Below are 9,541 nucleotides of genomic sequence, written 5' to 3' on the forward strand. Positions count from 1 at the left end.
TATTCAATGTTTCATGTCAGGTGTTTTATAGTCAGGATGTTACAAAAATAATTGCTTTGTGTTTTCTTTAAGTCTAAAAAAGATTTTCTTTTAACATTTGCTTTTGTCTCCCTCAATGCAAAATACATGGTTCCTGGACTGAAAAAACATGTTTTCCCACTGTTATGAGAGAAAGCTCTACCAGTTTCCACCACTGTTTTGTAGATTAAGCTTGCAATTCCTAGTAAAAGTAAAGCTCTATTTATGCTGTGATTTTACACTGTACCTGAAGGCTTTAGGCAGCCAAGGGCTAAGGTGAATTAACTCAGTTTTCTCTGTTGTTCAGAGAAAACAAAATGTGCACGTAAAGGACTACATATTAGCCTGATGGGCCTATGTATAAGAATAGCCCCTGAAGTTGAGTAAAAGCCTGAATGTTGAAATAGCACAATTCTAACCTAAAGGCAAACTCCGGGGCTTGAGTTCACACACCCTGACCATGTGGCAACATGGGGAGTGGGGGGCGGTGACAACAGCGACAACTGTGCCTGCTCCCAAGACAGCATCCCCATTAAAGACGCCCAGACGGAGCTAATTTGTGACACCTACAACTCTCATGTCCCACAATGCTTCACTACCCACAGCACCCAGACCTCTCCCACTGAGGGCTCATCTCCCAGGCCTTGCAGCTCCTCCGCTCTCCCAGTGCGAAACTCCCGTTCCCCAACCTCTTGACCCAAGTGTACTCCAGCATGAGTCCACCTCCCTGCTTTTTGTCAATAATTCCAAAGACTTTCAGTTGTCTACCACAAAGCCTCCCATATCCTGCACACTTGAGCCCCTCGTTGCTTCTGTCCCACATCTCCCACTCCCCCCTCGCCCAAACACCTTCCCATCTGGCTTCATATCCACCATAATGCCCCTGCACTTTAACTTCTTCACTCTTTACGGATGCATTTCTGCCCAGCCAGACTCCCCACTGCCTACCTCAGGGCCACAAGCTGGGGTCCCAGCTGTTCTACTTATGCTGACATGACTACTGATTTTGTGGCCTCTGCTGTCCCTCATCTGAGCTCTGACTTCCCACCAGCATTCACTGCCATCTTCTAACTTCCCACCCCAGGCCAACCAAGCTCACATCTTCCAGGGACTTTACATGCAGAAGGTTGTTCTGTCTTCTGCTTCTGGTAAACATTTTCAAAACCAGAACACAGGCTACATTTGCCCAAAACCTGCCTGGCTTGGCTCTGAAGAAATTAAAAATAAGCCACATCCAAGAATAGTAGGATAGATGGCAGCTATAAAGATCTGCTAGTGTGAATTGGCTGCTAGGTCCCCAAAATGGGCAACTACAAGTCTAATTTCCCTGCATGCATATGTAAAACCAGGTTTTATTTCTACAGTGCATCCAGTTTTATCTGAAAATGATTGGATGAAGCTGTAGAGGTATATGTATTGTAAACAATGTGAAGACCCTTGGTGCTTTACAATATGATATAAATACAATAAGCCATCATTATAGTGCTAAGCCATAAGTAATACACATGGACTTACTGTGGTCACAGCTTAGTTCCTGGGAATGAACACTTAATACACATTAAAGAACTCCTTTTCACCTCAGAAGTAGCAGATTACAGAGTATTTTTTTAACTTCTTTTATCACGTGTTGCACATTTCTCAAAGCTCAGGCCTGAAAATGAATTATCTGTAGCAGCAGGACGTTCAACCAGCCCTGACATCCAACCAAGTGTGACAGGATTTGTGTGGACATCAATACTGAACAGGCTGACCACTCTCAGATCTCACCTGCTGATGAATCCCAAGTATCAAGAGTACAAATTACAGAATACATTTTGCAAGTGCAAGGTGGTTTCCAATGCTCGCAATGTCAGTTGTCAGTCTGATGGCACAGACCAGAAACAGCTTAAGAGATTGTCTTGTAAGGATAATCATATCAGTACTTAGTCAGCAGTTGAGGATGTCTCACATCCTGCTGATGTTCTCCAGTTTGGGAGTTTCTCTGCATTTGGCAAACCACGAAAATACCTGAAGAGTTTAGCGATGTAACTACTGGCTTTGTGGCTTCTTCTAAATATTGTTAGTACCAGTACGAGAATATTATGTCTTGGTTTTAACGGATCTCAACTCCAGTCCTTCTTTCCAGAATTTTATTCATTGTAAGAATTTTAATCATTACTTTTCCCTTTTTTCCTAGCATTTATAATTTCTATTAAGATGATGAAAATAAGTATTTGGTGATATTTTTAATTTAGACAGGCATGTACTCAGATTGCTATCAGTATTACTGTTCTCTGTTCAGTTAGGTTAACCTGTTACTCAATATTTACAGTAGACAGTAGATCACATTTATTCTTTTTCCAGTATGCAGAATACAGACACCTCAGCATTAAAAAAAGGAAAGAAAAAAGGGTAGCATGTACTTCATCATCATGGAGAATGCAAGGTATATAAATGTTTTTCATGTGTTTACCCATTTTTTTGAGAAAAGGGACACTTCAAATGTCTGCATATTTAGAAACTTGCTACTGACCTGAGCCATTAAACACATTCATAAAAGTTTTGCTACTTCTCAGAATACTGTCCTTACAAAATATGAGTATCACATAGTAACTTTGCAACTGTTCTATGAAGTATCTGTGGATGTCAAGGCAAATTTTCCAATATTCAGCCCACAAAGCTGGACAGGCATTTTAAACAGGCTCAACGCTCACGCAAGTACCTACTTGAAACGGTCTGAGTTTTAGAACAGCTCATCACCCAGCAGCTGCTACTGTGGAGTGCTGAACAACCTTCCGCAGCTCACTCTTCATGTTCAGATCTTGTCCAGTATCTACCATAGTTTTCCTCAAAATAGAGTTTTAAGCTGTAACTGGGATCTTTATAGCAGTTTTATATAGTAATTTAGTAAAGAACTGAATCAATAGAGAATTTTTACAAGATTCATAAGGCCTGCATGTATTAAAGCAGTAAATATTTAATTTTCTTTATAAATGTTAACAGGAATAAAGTGCAGCAAGATGCAAGATGACTCAAGTATACAGTACTTGGTTGGAGACATACACTGTTCTGTCACGTTTGCAGAAGTCGGGACAGTCGGTGAAGTAGCAGAGCCAGAAACGAAGCTGAGCTTCTGCTCTGACTTCAAACATGACTCTCCCAAAGGAAATCCACATCAGACTCTGTCCCACTGCATCCTGTGACCTCCTCCCACCACCGTTGTATCATCAACCACTTTTCCCTCGCCTGAGCCAGCTCCTCCTGCTCCCACTTTCCCCTCTGCCCAAGGGGAGCTGTGGGAAGGCTGGTGGGAAGAAGGGAGGCCAGCTGTGGTGGGGACTGCTTCCCCAGCTGGTCAACTACAAAGGCAGCTTCAGCCCATGAATTACTGTGAGTACGAATGAGAGTCTGGGAATGCCTCAGAAATCATCTTCCCTGTATCTATAGCATGGCAGGGACATTTTCCCCATGTTCTCTATAAATGCTCAGAGAAGGAACTTATGCTGGCACAAGCATCATGTCGCTCAAGAATAATTCTATCAGATTTATTACATCTAAGCGCTTCAGTAAATATTTAAAGAATCTGATCACAGCATATAGGGTTCTAAGAGATTAAAAAGAAATAAATTACCTTACATTAGCATATAATATTATTTACCCAAGATAATTAAATCAACTCAGTTAATCACTAAATCAACTAAATTTTCATTACCATGACATGCTTAAGGAGCACAGGTGACGTTTGGTCAGAAATGTTAAAGTAGTAACAACGGTTGGTTGAGCTAAAGTGAAGTAGTATTAACTCACATGAAGTATCATTGACATTATCTTACACAAAAGTCAAATTTGCACTGTTGGAGGGGAAAATACTCACTCAGATGTGAAAAGTATAGTTTAAAAATATTTACCACTTCACCCTCTACAATTATTAAACACATATCACAGTGCCCTTAACCACCTCACGGGTGGGAAATCAATGCACTGTGGCACGCACCTTCCAAAGCAACTAATGACTTTCATGAAGCCTAATGTTTTGACATTTCAGTTGATACTTCACAGGGACCCCTTCATTTGAGTGCCTTCAGCTATTTAATTGCTCCCTGTCAGTGATCCTGTTCAGGATACTCAAAGGTGATTATTACAGAAAAGGTGGCTAGTCAGAATCATTTTACTGCCAAAAAACTGGAAGGCATGTTCTTAGCGAGGACGAGCTAAATAATAGAGGGCATTGAAGTGAATGAAGAAAGAAAGAGAAGGAGCAGGCTACGACAGGAGGAACAGAACACCAAGGGCAGGTGTGGGAAGGATGTGGTACACAGGCTGATAGCCAGAGAAGAATGATCAGAGGAATCAAGTCTGAGAAGAGATGGACCACTATCATTAGCAGTAGCAAAAAAATAGCTTTTTTTTTTCAGATGAAACAGTGCCGTTGTATGGCTCTATTCGTATTTTGTTTGCTCTCTGTGTATCTGACAACATCTGGATGCTGCTCTACTTGCACGGATACTCCTTCATCGGGAGAAAAATCTGGCAATCCCTGTAACTGCACACAACAGCAATACACCCAAGGAGCCACAGCCTCCCATCACTGCTCCAGGCAGCTGAGCCAGAGCTTTTCCCCGGGAAAAGCTGAACTTCTGCAATTTTACTGTTCCTTTGAAGAGGTAACTTCTGATTAAAACTTCCTTCAATCAAAGGCATTCACTGGCAATACTAAAACTGTTGCTCCTCAGCAACATCTCTGTAGCAACCAATTACAATGAAGAGAGCTTGTTCAGTTAGCAGACATAATATTACAAACTGTAGTGTCCCAATCTCATTACTTGCATATGGAAAGTAATCCACTTTTTACTGCTGACCACAAAAACATATTAAAATTAAACTTTCAGAATATTTTATTTTATGGTTACTAATAAAATGAATTAATAGCTTTTTTTAAAGATTTGAGTACTCTGCACTTTTTCTTTCCACATACAGTATCAAGATCTTTTTTTTTTTTTCTTTTAACATCTCCATAACACCCGTATTTGTCTGTATTCTTCCACTTACAGGCCTGGGAAACAGAAATAAAGTAATTCCATGAAAGGCAATGGAAAAAGTAGTACAGAGGGAAGTAGGAGCATATATTCATGTAAAATCATGATTTATTTATGCAATCTACTGGTCACTGCCTATTAGGAACCTTCCTTCCCCTGTGCTGATCCATCGGGACTGTTAATGTCTTGTAATTGTCAGCTTGAGAACCATCCTCTCTCACACATATGCAAAAGCCTTGTATTTTTAGCCTAGATGTGTTGATCCAGGTGGCATTCCTTAAATTTCCATTTACTGGGAGTCCATCCAAGAGGAGATGGAAACCTTCTTGGCCAACTGCATTGCAGGAAATGGGCCATGAGTGAAAAACCATGGCTGAGCATCAGTGAACAGCAGATAGTGGAGCTCCTGTGAGACTGTAATGCAAAAGGTAGGTGGGAGGGAGGACTTGTGAGCGCTGGAGACTTATCAGGACAGCAAAGGGCTCTACACCAGATATGGAAAGCAGAACGTTTGTGCTTGCCCTGTGTTTATTTACGGTCAGTGTTCTCACTTATAATGCAAAGTCTCACCCCAGTTATTTGTAAAACAGTAGATTGTGTGATCAGATGAACCGGGGGATAGCTACATTTCAAATACTTAACACCTGCAAGTTTAGGTTCACCTTTCATGGCTCATCTTTGTCAGCACTTTCCTATTTTCTGTTCTAGTATATAATGTACAGTTTCTATTCCTTTATTCTTAATCACCTTTACTGTGTAATTTTCCTAGGTACTTATCTACCTTTTAATCTCCCTGCTTTGCCTAATTACCTGTCCCTTTCCTTCAGATGGTTCTTTTATTCCCTTCTTGCTTTTCAGAATCATTAGCATCACATTATTATTCTTAACAGCAGCACATTTATGTTTATTATGCAGTGTTTGCAAATAAATAGAGAACTGAACTTCTGGCTGTATTCACCTACAGCTAAAGGAGAAAATGCGATGCAGGTTGAATTCTCATTTCATTTACTTGCTTATTTTTGGAAGGAAGAATTTTTAATGACTTTAAAGACCTCTGCTTCGCATTCAGTACTTTTTATAGATTTGGTGTTTCAAGGAATGTTGGAAATGTTTATCAATATCATTTATAATATCATTTGAGTACCAAAAAAATACTAATATTGAATAAAATTTTCTTCCTTCTTGGGTACTGCACTTTCCCTTAAGGAAAATATTTACAATTAAATCAGATAACTAAAATGATCCTGACTAAACTCTGACATAATGCCCTGTGAGGCACTTGCTAGTCCATGTTTGGCTCTATAAACTTCATAAAAGGATAAATCTACCAACCTGATGTTTTACTGCTGTAACCAGTTGGGTTGTTCGGTTGGGGTTTTTTTTGTTCTGTCTCTTTGTTTCTTCCTGGCTCTGTGGCTACACTGCCATTGGGTAAAACGACTAAAGTAATGCCTGGTCCTCCTCCCATTCAAGTGAAGGACAAACACTCCTACAGACCACAGTGAAAGCAAAGTTAGTCACCCAGCTCCCCAACCAGGCAAGCGTGGTGTTGTGTTAAAAGGCCTATTGAGTGCACAAATTTCAGCACAGGCATCACTACCTGATCAAGGCCCAGTATGCCTGCTGATCATACATCCACAGATTCATCTGGTTTTCCTTTTGTAGAAGCAGCAGGAAGGTGGAAGCTGTTGGGAGTATACTATTGCTTTGTTTGAGCTTCTTAGTTAAAACTAGCTCATGCCATTGTGGTTTTGTATAAGCTAGTCTTGCTTCCTGCCAGTCTAAGCACTAACTGCCATAGTCACCACAGGCTCTCAGCCAGACTCTATTCAAAAAATAGACACAGAGAAACTCAGCCTTTGAAGAAAGAAAAAGACATTCTCTCTTCCTTCGGGTTTGGGAGCAGTGCTTTTAATTAGTCCAGGGAAATGGGGAACTTCTTCCACTAGGGAAGGTCCCAGTTGCCAAGGTCTTTGTGAATCAGTCACTCCATGATTCCATTTCTCTTTGCTGGTCTCTATTTAAAACCATCAGCTGTGACTTGTGCCCCTTGGCTGCTCTCATCCACTCAGCTGCCATACCTCATCATAATATGGGATCTGCTGACAGCCCAAGTCCTTAGGTCCTTTCTACTACTTACGTTCCTATGAAAAAAATAACTTGTTAAACACTAAATGCTAGGCATGAAGTGACCCCAACATCTCAGTGTTAATCCAAAGGTAATTTGATTTGTTACACACATTCTTCTCCTTTCGTCAGCAGTACATAACTACTTGAATTCTAATGGGAATTATGGGCCTTGCCCATTAAATGGTGAAATGCTGTCTGTGACCTCCAGGACCAGACTGTGCTGTGAGATGGGTGGTTTTATGAATACAGGATGCTGGGCGGTAGCCACTGCCTGGCCTTCCTCACACAAGAACACAAGCCCAGGCTGCAGCTGGGTTCACAGAACTAGTATGCATCTGGCTGCCAAAGCAGCAGGCACTATTAGTGCACGGGATCACATCTCACTGGGCATAGGCTGAAATACTGGTGTGGCAATTACTGCTTGTAAGACAGTACTGCTGCCTAAGAGACAGCACTAAGCTCAAAGCTGCTGCTTCTATAATTTCTTATGTTTTCCTTGTTTTATTCTTCATGTCAGAGACATTACCAGTCAGTGAATGCATTAAATCATATAGCACTTACACATCAATCTTTCCCTGAGAAGCTACAGTTGTGTTTTATTAACAGAAACATTTCAGCTTCATAAATACTTAATGAAGTGACGGCCTATAGCAGAAAGTCACTTCAGAGCTAATTGTTGCTGTGGTCAAACCACCAAGCTGCTTAGTATTTGCTTGCAGCGTCAGGTTGCAATGAACACAGCTGACAAACTGGTTATTAAAGTATTGGAAACATCTCAAAACAGTGATTGTTTAGTTAGAACAGGTCAGTTGCATTACCTCTGGAATGACGCAGAGCAAGAGTCCATTGAAATACTGCATGAAAAAGTAATGAATAGATTTTATACAGTAAAACTAGAGACTACAGACTCTATGGCAAAATGTCAGTAATAATTAATTTGTATCCATTTATTTCCATGAAAGTAGCAAAAACTTCAAGTTACCCTGCTGGCTTATACTGGTAGAGCAGTGAGCTACAAACCAGAAGGTGCGAGAGAAAGAAACACAAAGGGACCCTGCTGCTCTCCGGAGATGTCCGAGCAATATCCGAAGGCATACCATGAAACGCTCTGGCAGTGCCAACAGGAGCGGTACCAAGTGGCCACTCATCCAAAAGAAGTCAAGGCAGTGGTGTCTGCTCAGCTCTTCTGAAATTAGGTAACACAGAAAGATTGCTGCAAGATTAAAGTAGATAAAGTGCTTGCACAACTAAGATACCAAAGAAGGAAAATAGTAAAACAGCTTCTAGATGAGACAAAAACATCAGCATATGAAGCCTTATGGTCAGAAACTGATTTGGACAGATAGCAAGGGATTTCTCTCATTGAAGATAAAATAAATTTGTTATGAGAGTTATCTTTGTAGGATTCTGAGACACATTGACACAATGAATTGTACATAATTTTCTCCAAGATAATCCTTGCCATGTATGTGTTCTCATACCTAACAGGAGGGCACTAACACCTAAATGGGAAGTAGTGTTTACTTCCTTCTTTTATCCCTTTTATTCCCTATGAACTGGGCTGCACTGTTCATTTTGGTTTGCCCATGGGGTAAAGCGTGACTGATGGCCTGAGAGAACAACGGTGTGTGGCAGAAGCTAAAGGAGAGCCTTTTGCTTCAGCAATCCTGGGTTTTATACAGCAGTCCCAAAGTGACCTCCTCACCTGCCATAACAGTGCAGGACAAGAACAAGTCCCCATGTCCACTGAAAAGGAGTTACAAAAGATGTCTTGACCACATTCAGGTTCAGAGCCTAGAGCAGTCTGGCCATACTGAAACCCCCATTCATAAAAGCCAGGAGAGAAAATAAGTAGCAGATACTGACCTGCTGGCACCCAGGACTTACAAACATTATCATCTGTTGGTCTCTCTGTGGGATGGGTGAACTCCAGATGCTCTGAATCACCATACAGGGCCTTTGGTATGACTGCTAGAGATTTTTTGCTATTTCTATCATTACTTTTCCCTGCTACACTACAGTGAGTCAGAATTCATGATAAAACAAGCGGTGAGTCATACCATGAGACACTCTCCCAAAATCTAAGGAAGTTTATTTATTTATTTTCCTTTTCGCAGACCATCCACTGCTGTTGCAAGGTACGTAAGTCAGCAGACTGACAGTGTTGTTCCAAATATTGATCCAAAAAAATACATATGCTGAATCAAGCAATGGAAAAACAGAGCAGACATGCAGAGACCTCAGCACTGAGATGTGATTTAAAAAGAAGCAGAAGTTGCAGAGAAAAAGCGCCATGTCACATTGAAGTCTGGCGAGCAGTGAGGCTGCAGCTAGCATTCGCAAATGGATGTGTACAACAGGCAGTGCTTGAAGACTGG

The sequence above is a fragment of the Phaethon aethereus genome (assembly GCF_964289735.1).
Source record: "Phaethon aethereus genome assembly, chromosome: 9".
NCBI lineage: Eukaryota > Metazoa > Chordata > Aves > Phaethontiformes > Phaethontidae > Phaethon > Phaethon aethereus.